We start from the raw sequence: 11,164 nt of genomic DNA, 5'->3' as shown, positions 1-11,164 counted from the left end.
GAAAGACTCATTAACAACCTGCCTTACGCAGATGACACAACCTCGTTTGCTGGAAATGAAGAGGACTTGAAGCACTTATTGATGAAGATCAAAGACCACGGCCTTCTGTATGGATTACACCTGAACATAAAGAAGAAAAAATTCTCACAAGTGGACCAATAAGCAATATCATGATGAATGGAGAAAAGATTGAAGTTGTCAAGGATTTCATTTTACTTGGATCCACAATCAATGCCCATGGAAGCAGCAGTCAAGAAACCAAAAGACACATTGCATTGGGCGAATCTGCTGCAAAAGACCTGTTTAAACTGTTGAAAAGTAAAGATGTCACATTGAAAGCTATGGTGTGCCAGACCCAAGCCATGGTGTTTCCAGTCACCTCAGATGCATGTGAAAGCTGGACGATGAATAAGATCAAAGAAGAATTGATGCCTTTTAATTATGGTGTTGGCAAACAATATTGAATATACCACGGACTGCCAAAAGAACAAACAAATCTGTCTTGAAAGAAGTACAACTAGAATGCTCCTTAGAAGTAAGGATGGTGAGACTACGTCTCACATACTTTGGATATGTTATCAGGAGGAATCAGTCCACGGAGAAGGACATCATGCTTGGTAAAGTAGAGAGTCAGTGAAAAACAGGAAGACCCTCAACAAGGTAAATTGACACAGTGACCGCATCCATGGGCTCAGGTGTAACAGGGATTATGAGGATGGCGCAGGGCCGGGCAGTGTTTCATTCTGTTGTACGTAGGGTCGCTGTGAGTCACAATCTACTTGGCAGCACCTAACAACAACAACAATCTTTATGGAAGCAGACTGCCACATCTTTCTATTGTGAAGGGGCTTGTGGGTTGGAACGGCTTTTTGGTTAGCAGCTGAGCGCTTAATCACTGTGCCACCATGCCTCCTTTTGATACGTAGTAAGTACTCAATAAAAGTTAGCTATTATTATTGCATCCAGTATCCATTTTTTAAAACAGAATTTAGAAGCTCAGAAGAGAAAAATGAGCTGGAAAAAGGAAAAAGAACAAAAAGTATCTGAAGGTTGTAGGAATGAAGAAGTCACTGATGACCTTGCTAAGAGCAATTGCAGAAGCATCATGGTGGCATAAGTCAGACTACTATAAATAGATCAAAGAATCAATGGAATATGAGGAAGGTTAGACAGTGTAGACCACCTTGGCAGAGATTGCTAGTTCTCGACTTAATATTCATTCTTTCCATCTCCCTCCCTGACCAAATGCCAATGTTGTGAAGGGAAACAATGCACCCATCTAAAAAGCTACTTTTCCCCAAGTCCTAAAGGGCTTTTATGGCCATGTGATACCATTGTGTATAGTGAGATATAAGCAATTCATTGAGTGGGGTAACGGAGAAAGCTTCTACTAGCACCTGCCCTTTTTGCCCCTTTCTTTTTCTGTTCTGCCTGTTGAAATGCCTGGGGAGCCATAAAAGCAACCATAAGACCGACACACTAAGCACAGTGCAGCAGAAAGCAGCAGCCTAGGGCACTGATGGCATCCTTGAGCTGCTGCCAAAACCCTGGATTGTGTGCTTTCAGATTTTTTGCCACATGAAAGAAAAACAAACCCTATCTTGTTAGAAGCCACTTGTGTAAGCTATAAGCAATTCCTTTCTGACACACGACTCTTCCATAATGTTTGGCTATGAAGTGGAGGACAGATAGGCCAGTAAGTACAGGAAGCCATTGGATTACGGGTAGTTTTGTAAGATAGGAAAGACTTGAACTTGTCCAATTGCTGATAATTGTTTAAATGCTGATACATTGAGAGAAAGAGAGAAGTTAAAGGCAACAGAGTAAGGAAATAACTGATGGACAGTGTATTCATTTTCCGTTACTGCCTAACAAATTACTGCAAACATAGTGGCTTAAAGCTACACTTGTGTACTATCTCTCAGTTTCTGTGGATCAGGACTCCAGACATGGCCTCGTTGGGTCCTCTGCTCAGGGTCTCAGAAGGAAGCATCAAGATGTCGGCTAGGGCTGTGATCTAACTTGAGGTTTAGGGTCCTCTTCCAAACTCACGTGGTTGTTCAAAGAATTCATTTTCTTGCTGTGTGAAACTCATGTAGGATTGCTTCTTGAAGACCAGCAGAAGAGTCTCTGACTTCATTCATCTCTGACCTCTGGACCCTCGTTTAAGGGACTCATCTGATTAGGTCAGGCCTATCCAGGATAATCTCCCTTTTGGTTAACTCAGAGTCAGCTGACTAGGAACCTTAATTACATCTGCTAAAATCCCTTCACCTTTTCCATGTAACATAACATAGTAATCACAGGAGTAATATCGTATTCACATGTCCTGCCCACACCAAAGGGGAAAGGACTATACAAGGATGTACACACCAGGGGGAGGAATTTTGGAGACCATTTTAGAATTCTACCTACCACAGGCTGTGATATTTGAAGAGGTAAGAAAGGATGTTTCCCCCTCCTGTGTTTTGGGTCTCATCCCTTCTTATCTCAAGGACCATATCCCATCAGTCACAGCATTATGTGTACAGGTAAGTTTGGAGGTATACAAACCAGGAGCATAGTATTCTCTTCTCTATTTTTTTCAACTGAAATGAAATCGCCTTGCTTTAAGGACTGATTTTAGCACATCCTTACAGTGTTTCATATGACTGCTCTGCACTTGTCTGCTGTGGGTGCTTTTACTTGGAAACAAGCTATTTGAGAATTCACAGGGCACAGTGTTATCACAAGATGTCAAGGTGACCAAAAATATTTCTCTTTCCAACTATATATAATCAGAAAGCTGCATCTCTGCATGAAAATGAAATACAAAGGTGAATTTTATCAAAGTTCTAATAAGATAATTTTGATTTCAGCTGTTGCAGCTAGAACCCATGTAATAATTTCTTTTCTTTTTTTCTTCCTTTCTTTCTTTTTCTTCCCTCCTTTCTTTCTTTCTTCCCTGTCTTTTTTTTTTTTCATCTTATACAAGGTATGTCTCTGGCTTTCCCCTGGGAAAGGAGAAAGAAGAAGCACTAACTTTGTTTCCAGTTGGGTTATAGTCTGTAAGTGAATTCCCTCCACAGTAAAGATATTCCCAAACGACTCCAGTTACCTTGGAGAAAGCAGGGCTAATTTATCTCCCTATTGTGGATACTAAGGATGCCTGGTGTTGCAGTGGTTAATGTACTTGGAACACTAACCAGAGGATTGGTCAGTTTTGCCATTGAGAGCCAATCCCAGGGCAAGGGGCGGGGGGGGGGGGGGGCCTTACTACCACCAAGAAGAAGAGTTGGGAGTGGAGCACAGCACGTCCTTTGAACCCAGGGTACGTGTCCTGAGAACCTCCTAGCCCAAGGAAACACAGAGGGAGCTGTAACACCAGAGACGGCACAAGACAGTGAGAAGTAGTGGCAGAGAAATTGTGGCAGCAGAGCCAGGAGACCAGCGCAAGACGATACAGTGGGCTCCCCGGCCTACAGAGCAAAGCTGTTGCAGTAAGTGTGCTGACCGGCAGAGTGAGAGAGCTAAACACCTTTGGGCTGAGGCTTATTGGCAGAGTGGGGTGCCTCTGGGCACTTGTCACCGGTGCTGGGCTTGCCAACCCACAGAATGAGAGAGCTGAGCGCCTTCAGGCCAGGCTTACTGGCAGAGTGGGGTGCCTCTGGACACTTATTGGTGGAGCTAAAGAGCTTTGTAACACTTGCCCAAGCAGGGCAAGGGCCAGGCCAAGGGCCAGAGAGAAGCTTGGTTGCAGGCACAGCTGAGAAGAGGCTGTTCTAATTGAAGAACTGTATCCCGAATTGTAACCCGTTGCTTCCCCAATAAACCCCATAACTCTAAGGACAGTTTGAACCCAGCAGAGAAGTAGAGAGTACCGTGGGAGGGATGGCAGGCATCGGAATTGGTAAAAAGTTTGGAGGGCAGAGGTATGTCTGACCTCCACCTCATAGCAATCAGCCTTTGGATGTTGATGCTGATGGTGATTCTCTCTCTGTCTTGAAGTTGGAGGAGGTCGGATGCCCCTGCCACTCTATTTGTGCACTTCTGATCCAACAATCCCACTCGTAGGTATATATCCTAGAGATATAAGAGCAGTGACATGAATAGACACATGCACACCTATGTTCATTGCAGCATTATTCACAGTAGCAAAAAGATGGAAACAACCTAAGTGCCCATCTATGGATGAAGAGATAAACAAATTGTGGTACATACACAATTGAATATTATGCAATTATAAAGAATAATGATGAGTCCATGAAATAACATGGATGAATCTGGAGGACCTTATGCTGACTGAAATAAGTCAATCACAAAAGGACAAGTATTGTATGGTCTCACTTTGATAAAAAGTCAAGAATAGGTATATCACCAAAAGTAACATTTTTGTTGGTTACCAAGGATGGGAGGAGAAGGGAAGGGAAATCACTTTCTAAATAGTAGACACTTGTTATTCTTGGTGACGGAAAAGGCGATACCCAAAATGGGTGAAATCTGCACAACTTGAACTAGGTGAATGGTGACACTAGGAAGTATATAAGAATAAGGGATGATTTTGATAAATGATGTAACACATACAATTTTGCAACATTAACAACAGCCAAAAAATATGTGTGTAGTTACATACGTATAGATGTGTGCATATATGTGTATATGAAGGCACATATAAGTATATGGGTGTGCATGTATAGGTATACTGTAGGCGTATGTATACACACGTTTGTCTGCACTGCGTATGTATTCATATACATAAAAAACCACATAGGGGACACAGTTACGGATACTTCCTAGACATAACCAAACACCTCGTGAGATTGGTTTACTGGGTTTGAAGTCTTAGGACCATAGTCTTGTGGGACAACTCGGTCAATTGTCATAACATAGTTCATAAAGATAATGTTCTACATCCTAGTTTGGTAAGTAGTGTCTGGGGCCTTAAAAACTTGCAAGCAGCTACCTAAGATACAACTATTGGTCTCTACTCATCTGGAATGAAAGAGAATGAAGGAAAACAAAGAATCAAAGAAGAAAGTAGTTTACAGGATTAATGGTCTACATGAACCACGCCTCATCTAGCCTGAGACCAGCAGAACTAGAGGGTGCCGAGTTACCACTACCTACCATTCTGACCAGGGACATAATAGAAGGTTCCAGATAGAAAGAGAGAAAAATGTAGAACAAAATTTAAATTCCTAAAAAAGGCCAGGCGTACTGTACCGAAAGAGACTAGATGAACCTCCGAGACTATCACCCTAAGATACCCCTTGAACTTGGAGCTGAAATCACCCCCAGTGGTCACCTTTCGCCTAAATAATAGATTGGCTTATAAAACAAACAAGATCACCCCCGAGTACTGTGCTTCCCTGAATAATTAACTACATGAGACCACATGATTAACATTTACCCTAAAACGAAGATGAGAATGTAAAGAGAGGGAAGCTAGAATAACGGAAACAGAACATACAGAATGGAAATAATTAGAACGCTGACACATTGTAGAACATGTAACCAATGTCAAGGAACAATTTGTATGAAATTGTTAAATGGGAACATAATTTGCTGTGTAAACTTTCACCTAAAACACAGCAAAACTAAAAAAAAAAAAAAAAAGCTGCCAAACTGTTTTCCAAAGTTTTCATTACCAGTTAATGAGAGCTCTAGTTATTCTATATCACTTACCAACATTTGACATTATTAGCCACTTTGAATAACTTTATTGAAGTATAATCTACATCCCATATACTTTACCCATTCAGAGCATATGACTCAATGGTTTTTGGTATAGTCACAAAGCTATGTAGCCATCACTACAATCAAATTTAGAGTATTTTCATCACCCCCAAAAGAAACCCCATACCAATTAACAGTCACTTCCCCTACCGCCAGAAACCCTGGTAGCATTGTAGTTAAGAGCTATAGTTGCTAACTTAAAGGTCAGCAATTCGAATTCACCAGGCACTCCTTGGAAACTCTACGGGCAGTTCTACTGTGTCCTATAGGGTCACTACGAGTTGGAACTAAATCGACAGCAATGGCTTTTTGGTTTTACTCCTGCCCCCATCCTAGACCTTGGCAACTACTAATCTACTTTCTATCCCTATATATCGGTCTATTTCGGATATTTAATATAAATGGAAAGACTTTTCAAATTTTAGCCATTTTCTAGTAATATGTCTTGTTTCGAAATCAATTTGTCTCATGTTAATATAGTCTTTACAGCTTTTTTTATGATTAGCGATATCGCATGGTATATTATAGTTCATTGTTTTACTAAAAAAAAAGCTTTATTGTGGTATAATTGATATGTAAAGTTTACAATTTGATTAGTTTTGACATATATATACACCTGTAAAACCATCACCACAATCAAGGTAATGAACATATCCTTTACCCCCAAAATCTTATGGCCCTTTGTAAACACTACCTCCTGGCCTTGCCTGCCCCACCCTGTCCCCAGGCAACCACTGATATGCTTTCTGTCTCTCTAGATTAGTTTGCATTTTCTATAACTTTTTTGTAGTAGTCAAAAACTGAAAACAAGCCAAATGCCTATCAACAGATGAATGGATAAACAAATCATGGCGTATTCATACAATGGATATTTCTCAACAATAAAAGGGATATTTGCAACATGGATGAATCTCAAAATAGTTACGCTGAGTGGAAGAGGTCAAACAAATATGAGTACATACGTTATGATTCCATTTGTTTAATAGTCTAGGAAAAAAACAAACCTCCTTTTACTGGGTTTTAATTTGCATTTCCCTAATTACTAACGCAGTTAGCAATCTTTTCATATGTATGTTAACCATCCGTGGAATTCCTGGGTGGTGCAAAGGGCTAGGCTGATAACCAAAAGGATAGAAGTTTGAGTCCACCCAGAAGCACCTTGGAAGAAAGGTCTGGCAATCTACTTCTAAAAAACCAGCCATTGAAAACCCCATGGAGCAAAACTCTGCTTGTAAACACATGGGTGGCCATGAGTCAGAATCAACTTGTCAGCAACTGGGTGGCCGTTTGTAGTTTTTATTCTGGAAATGGATGGACATGTCTTTTGCCCAGTTTTCCATTGGGTTGTAGGTCTTTTTTTCTGATTTATTCATAATAATTCTTTATACGTTCTGGATATAATCATTTGCTCTTACACGTGTTACCAGTACCTCCTCCCAGTTTGTGACTTGAACTTTACTTTCTTTATGGTGATTTTCCAACAAGTTTTGTTGGTTGCTGTTGAGTCAGTGCCAACTTGCGGCAACCTTATGTATGACAGAATGAAATGTATTCCTGCCCTACACCATCTTCACTATTGTTGGTACGCTCAGGCCCATTGTTGCAGCCACTGTGTACTATCTTTCAACCTAGGAGGCTCATCCTCCAGCGCTGTATCACACAGTATTCTGTTGTGATCCGTAAGATTTTCATTGGCTAATTTTCAAAAGTATATTGCCAGGCCTTTCTTCCTAGTCTGTTTTAGTCTGGAAACTCTACTAAAACCTGTCCACCATGGGTGACCTTGCTGGTATTTTACTAGTGGCATAGATTTCAGCACCATAGCAACATGAAAGCTACCACAGTGTGACAAACAGACAGGTGGTGGTGCCAACAATTAAATATTCTTTAATATAATCTAATTTATCAGTCTTTCCCTTAATCATCTGGCTTTTTTGAATATTGCTTTAAGATCCTTCTCCTGAGTAGCATCTGGGGTCTTAAAAGCTTGTGAATGACCATCTAAGATAGGTCTACTGATCCCACGCCTTCTGGAGCAAGGGAGCATGAAGAAAACCAAAGGCACAAAGAAAATATTAGTCCAAAGGCCTAATGGACCATAACTACCATCGCCTCCGTCAGACTGAGTCCAGCACAGCTAGATGGTGCCCAGCTACCACCACCAACTGCTCTGACGGGGATCACAATAGAGAGTCTCAGGCAGAGCGGGAGAAAAATGTAGAACAAAATTCCAACTCACAAAAAAAGACTGACTGGCCTGAGAGAGACTAGAGAAACCTGAGAGTATGGCCCCCGGATACTCTTTTATCTCAGTAATGAAGTCTTTCCTGAGGTTCACCCTTCAGCCAAAGGTTGGACAGGCCCTTAAATCAAAACAAAACTAAAGGGGCACAGCAGCCCAGGGGCAACAACTAGAAGGCAGGAGCGGACAGGAAAGTTGGTAATAGGGAACCCAAGGTCGAGAATGGGAGAGGGTTGACACTTCGTGAGGTTGGTAACCAACGTCACAAAACAATATGTGTGCTAATTGTTTAATGAGAAGCTATTTTGCTCTGTAAACCTTCATTTAAAATACAATTAAAGAAAAAAAATCTTCCCATCCTGGCGTCATAAAACATCCTTTTCTATATTCCATTAAAGTTTTACTATTTTGCTTTTCATATTAAATCCTTATCCCACCTGGAATTAATTTTTCATAAGTGGTGTGAAGTAGGGTTCCAATGACCTGTTTTCCATGTGGATATTCCATATGGATAACCAATTGTCCCAGTGCTAATTATTGAATAATCCATCCTTTTCCCACTGATCTGCAATATCACCTGTATCATATATCAACTTTCCATCTGGCTTAGGTCTGTTTCTGGGCTCTCCTTTCTGTTCCATTGATCGTAATTATTATAGCTGTGACAGAGCATATCTTCCAATGATGGCCACTATAATATCTTCCTCCTGTGTCCTCTTCTAGAATCTTGACACTCCTCATCATAAGGTGGAGTTTAATTCCACTTCTTTTGAATCTGGCACGGAATCCATGAGTGGTACAAATGTAATGCTGTTAAAATGCTCTGCTGCTAACCAAAAGGTTGGAGGTTCAAGTCCAACCCAGAGGTGTCTCAGAAAAAAGTTCTAGTGATCTACTTCCCAAAAAATCAGCCATTGAAAATGCTGTGGAGCACAGTTTTATTCTGACACCATGAGCTGGAGTCAACTCCACAGAAACTATTTTGGTGTTCTAGTCTGGCAAAGCTTTGGCTAGGTCGTAACCAACAGAACGTGATGGAAATGTTTATGCATGACTTCTGAGGCTAGGACATAAAAGATTCTTTTTCTACGTTCTTAGCTGGAACGCTCATACTTGGAACCCTGAGCCACCATGTTAAAAGTGTGCTGTGAACAAGCCAAGCCATCTGAAGAGGCCACGTGGAGGTGCACTGGTCAGAAGAAGTCCTAGCCTTCATGTCCTCCTAGCCCAGACAGTAGACATGCAAATGAGCAAGCTTTCAGATGGTTCCAGTCTTCACCTGGGATCACCTCTAGCTTTTCAGTCTTCTTAGCTGAGGCCGCAGATGTTGTGCAGCAGAGACAAGCCAGACCTACAGGTTTTCCACGGTGTCCGCAAGCATAATAAAATGTTCCTTTACGCTACTAAGGTTGGGGTGATATGTTATGTGCAGTAATTCCGGACATCTGGTAGAGTGAGTTCTTCCAACCTTTGTTTCTTCTCTTGAGCAATGTATTGGCTATTGCTGTCCCTGTGTAACTGTCTATGCATTTTAGAATCAGCTTGTGAAATTACTCAAAAACCTCTGTTAGGATGTTGGTTGGAACCATTTTGAATCTATACTGGGGAGAGAACTGGCCTTTTCGTGATAGGAATTGGGATATTTCTCCATTTATTTAGGTCTTTCAATCAAGTTTTTTTTTTTTTTTTTAATCTCCAAAAGGTCTTATAAATCTTTTTATACTTATTCTTAGATATTTCATATTTTGGTTGTACTTACAAGTGCTGTATACATGAGCTTTTCCATTCTGGTACAGTCATGAAAGTTTCGTTTTGAAGTTTTTTCAGTGGCAAAAGTATAGAGGGTGACTTCCTAGAAATGAGAAATTTTAAGGCAGTGCTTCTCAATCCGTTTTTGAGATTTTTAATATTTCCCATCCATTGTAGACCAGTATGTTTATAAAATACAATAAAAATAAATTACTAGAAAAATGAAATAAGAAAGACAAAATACAAGTCCAATTTTTAAAAAATATGCCCCCAAATCAAAACCAAACCAGTTGACATCGAGTTGATGCTGACTCATGGTGATTCCATGTGTGTCACAGTAAAACTGTGCTCCATTGGGTTTTCAAGGCTGTGATCTTTCAGAAGCAGATTGCCAGGCCCTTCTTCTGGGGTGCCTTCGGGTGGGTTTGAACTGTCAACCTTTTGGTTAGTTGTCAAGTGCTTAACCATTTGTGCCACACAGGGACTCCTAAAATAATATACAGTAAAAATAAAATAACTCTGTCAAATCACTATAAGCATTTCTAAACGCTCTCAATTCCTGTACTTATTTTGCCGCAGTCTGGTAACAAACGTTTGGCAACTGGTACCACCCTACGTTTTGAGTAATACTTCCAAAGGACCCGAACTTTCATTTGTTTGAAATGATTTTTTTAAAGGCTTTGTCTTTTTTTTTTCTAGATGAATATGCATTAACAAACACTAAAAGGAAAACTTTGTGATGGCTGGAGTTTTTGTCTGTTTTCTTCATTGCTACATCCCCAGGGCTAAGAGTGATGCCTGGCACACACCAAGTGCTCACTAAGTAGTTATGAAATGAATAACTGAGATCGCCATTCTCATCTGCCCTGTCCTTATTTTGCTGGAATCCATTTGGGAATGTTAGTGTATTTATTTAACAAACTGAAGTCATCGTGTACAAACTGGAAGTGATTTTTTTTTTCTATCATTGCTTAAACTTTTTCTTGTTGAATTTTCTTTTTCTTTTCCTGAACACTTTGGAGTGAGAGGAGCCTGGTTGCACAGTGGTTAAGAACTATGGCTGCTTATCAAAAGGTCGGCAGTTTGAATCTACCAGCTGCCCCTTGGAAACCCCATGGGGCAGTTCTACTCTGCCCTATAGGGTTGTTAGGAGTTGAAATCAACTCGATGGCAACGGGTTTTGTTTTGCTTGGGTTGGTTTAGTTTGGAATGGGAAGGGGGCCTGGTCTGTTCTTTAGTGTCCTCTCCCCTGCTTTCTGGGTCTCCCGTCTTCCACATACAGTGACAGGAAAGGATAGGACAGCTTGAAAAAGAAAAGCGTCTCTTACTTATACGATGCCACATACAAAAACAAACAAACCTACTGCTGTCAAACAGATTCCAACTCGTGTCAAGCCCATATGTTTCAGAGGAGAACTGTACTCCATAACGTTTTCAATGGCTGCAATCTTATGGAAG

Source organism: Elephas maximus, chromosome 11 (genome assembly GCF_024166365.1).
Source record: "Elephas maximus indicus isolate mEleMax1 chromosome 11, mEleMax1 primary haplotype, whole genome shotgun sequence".
In the NCBI taxonomy this organism is placed as follows: domain Eukaryota; kingdom Metazoa; phylum Chordata; class Mammalia; order Proboscidea; family Elephantidae; genus Elephas; species Elephas maximus.
The sequence above is the reverse complement of the archived record's forward strand: the minus strand, read 5'-3'. Positions refer to the sequence as shown.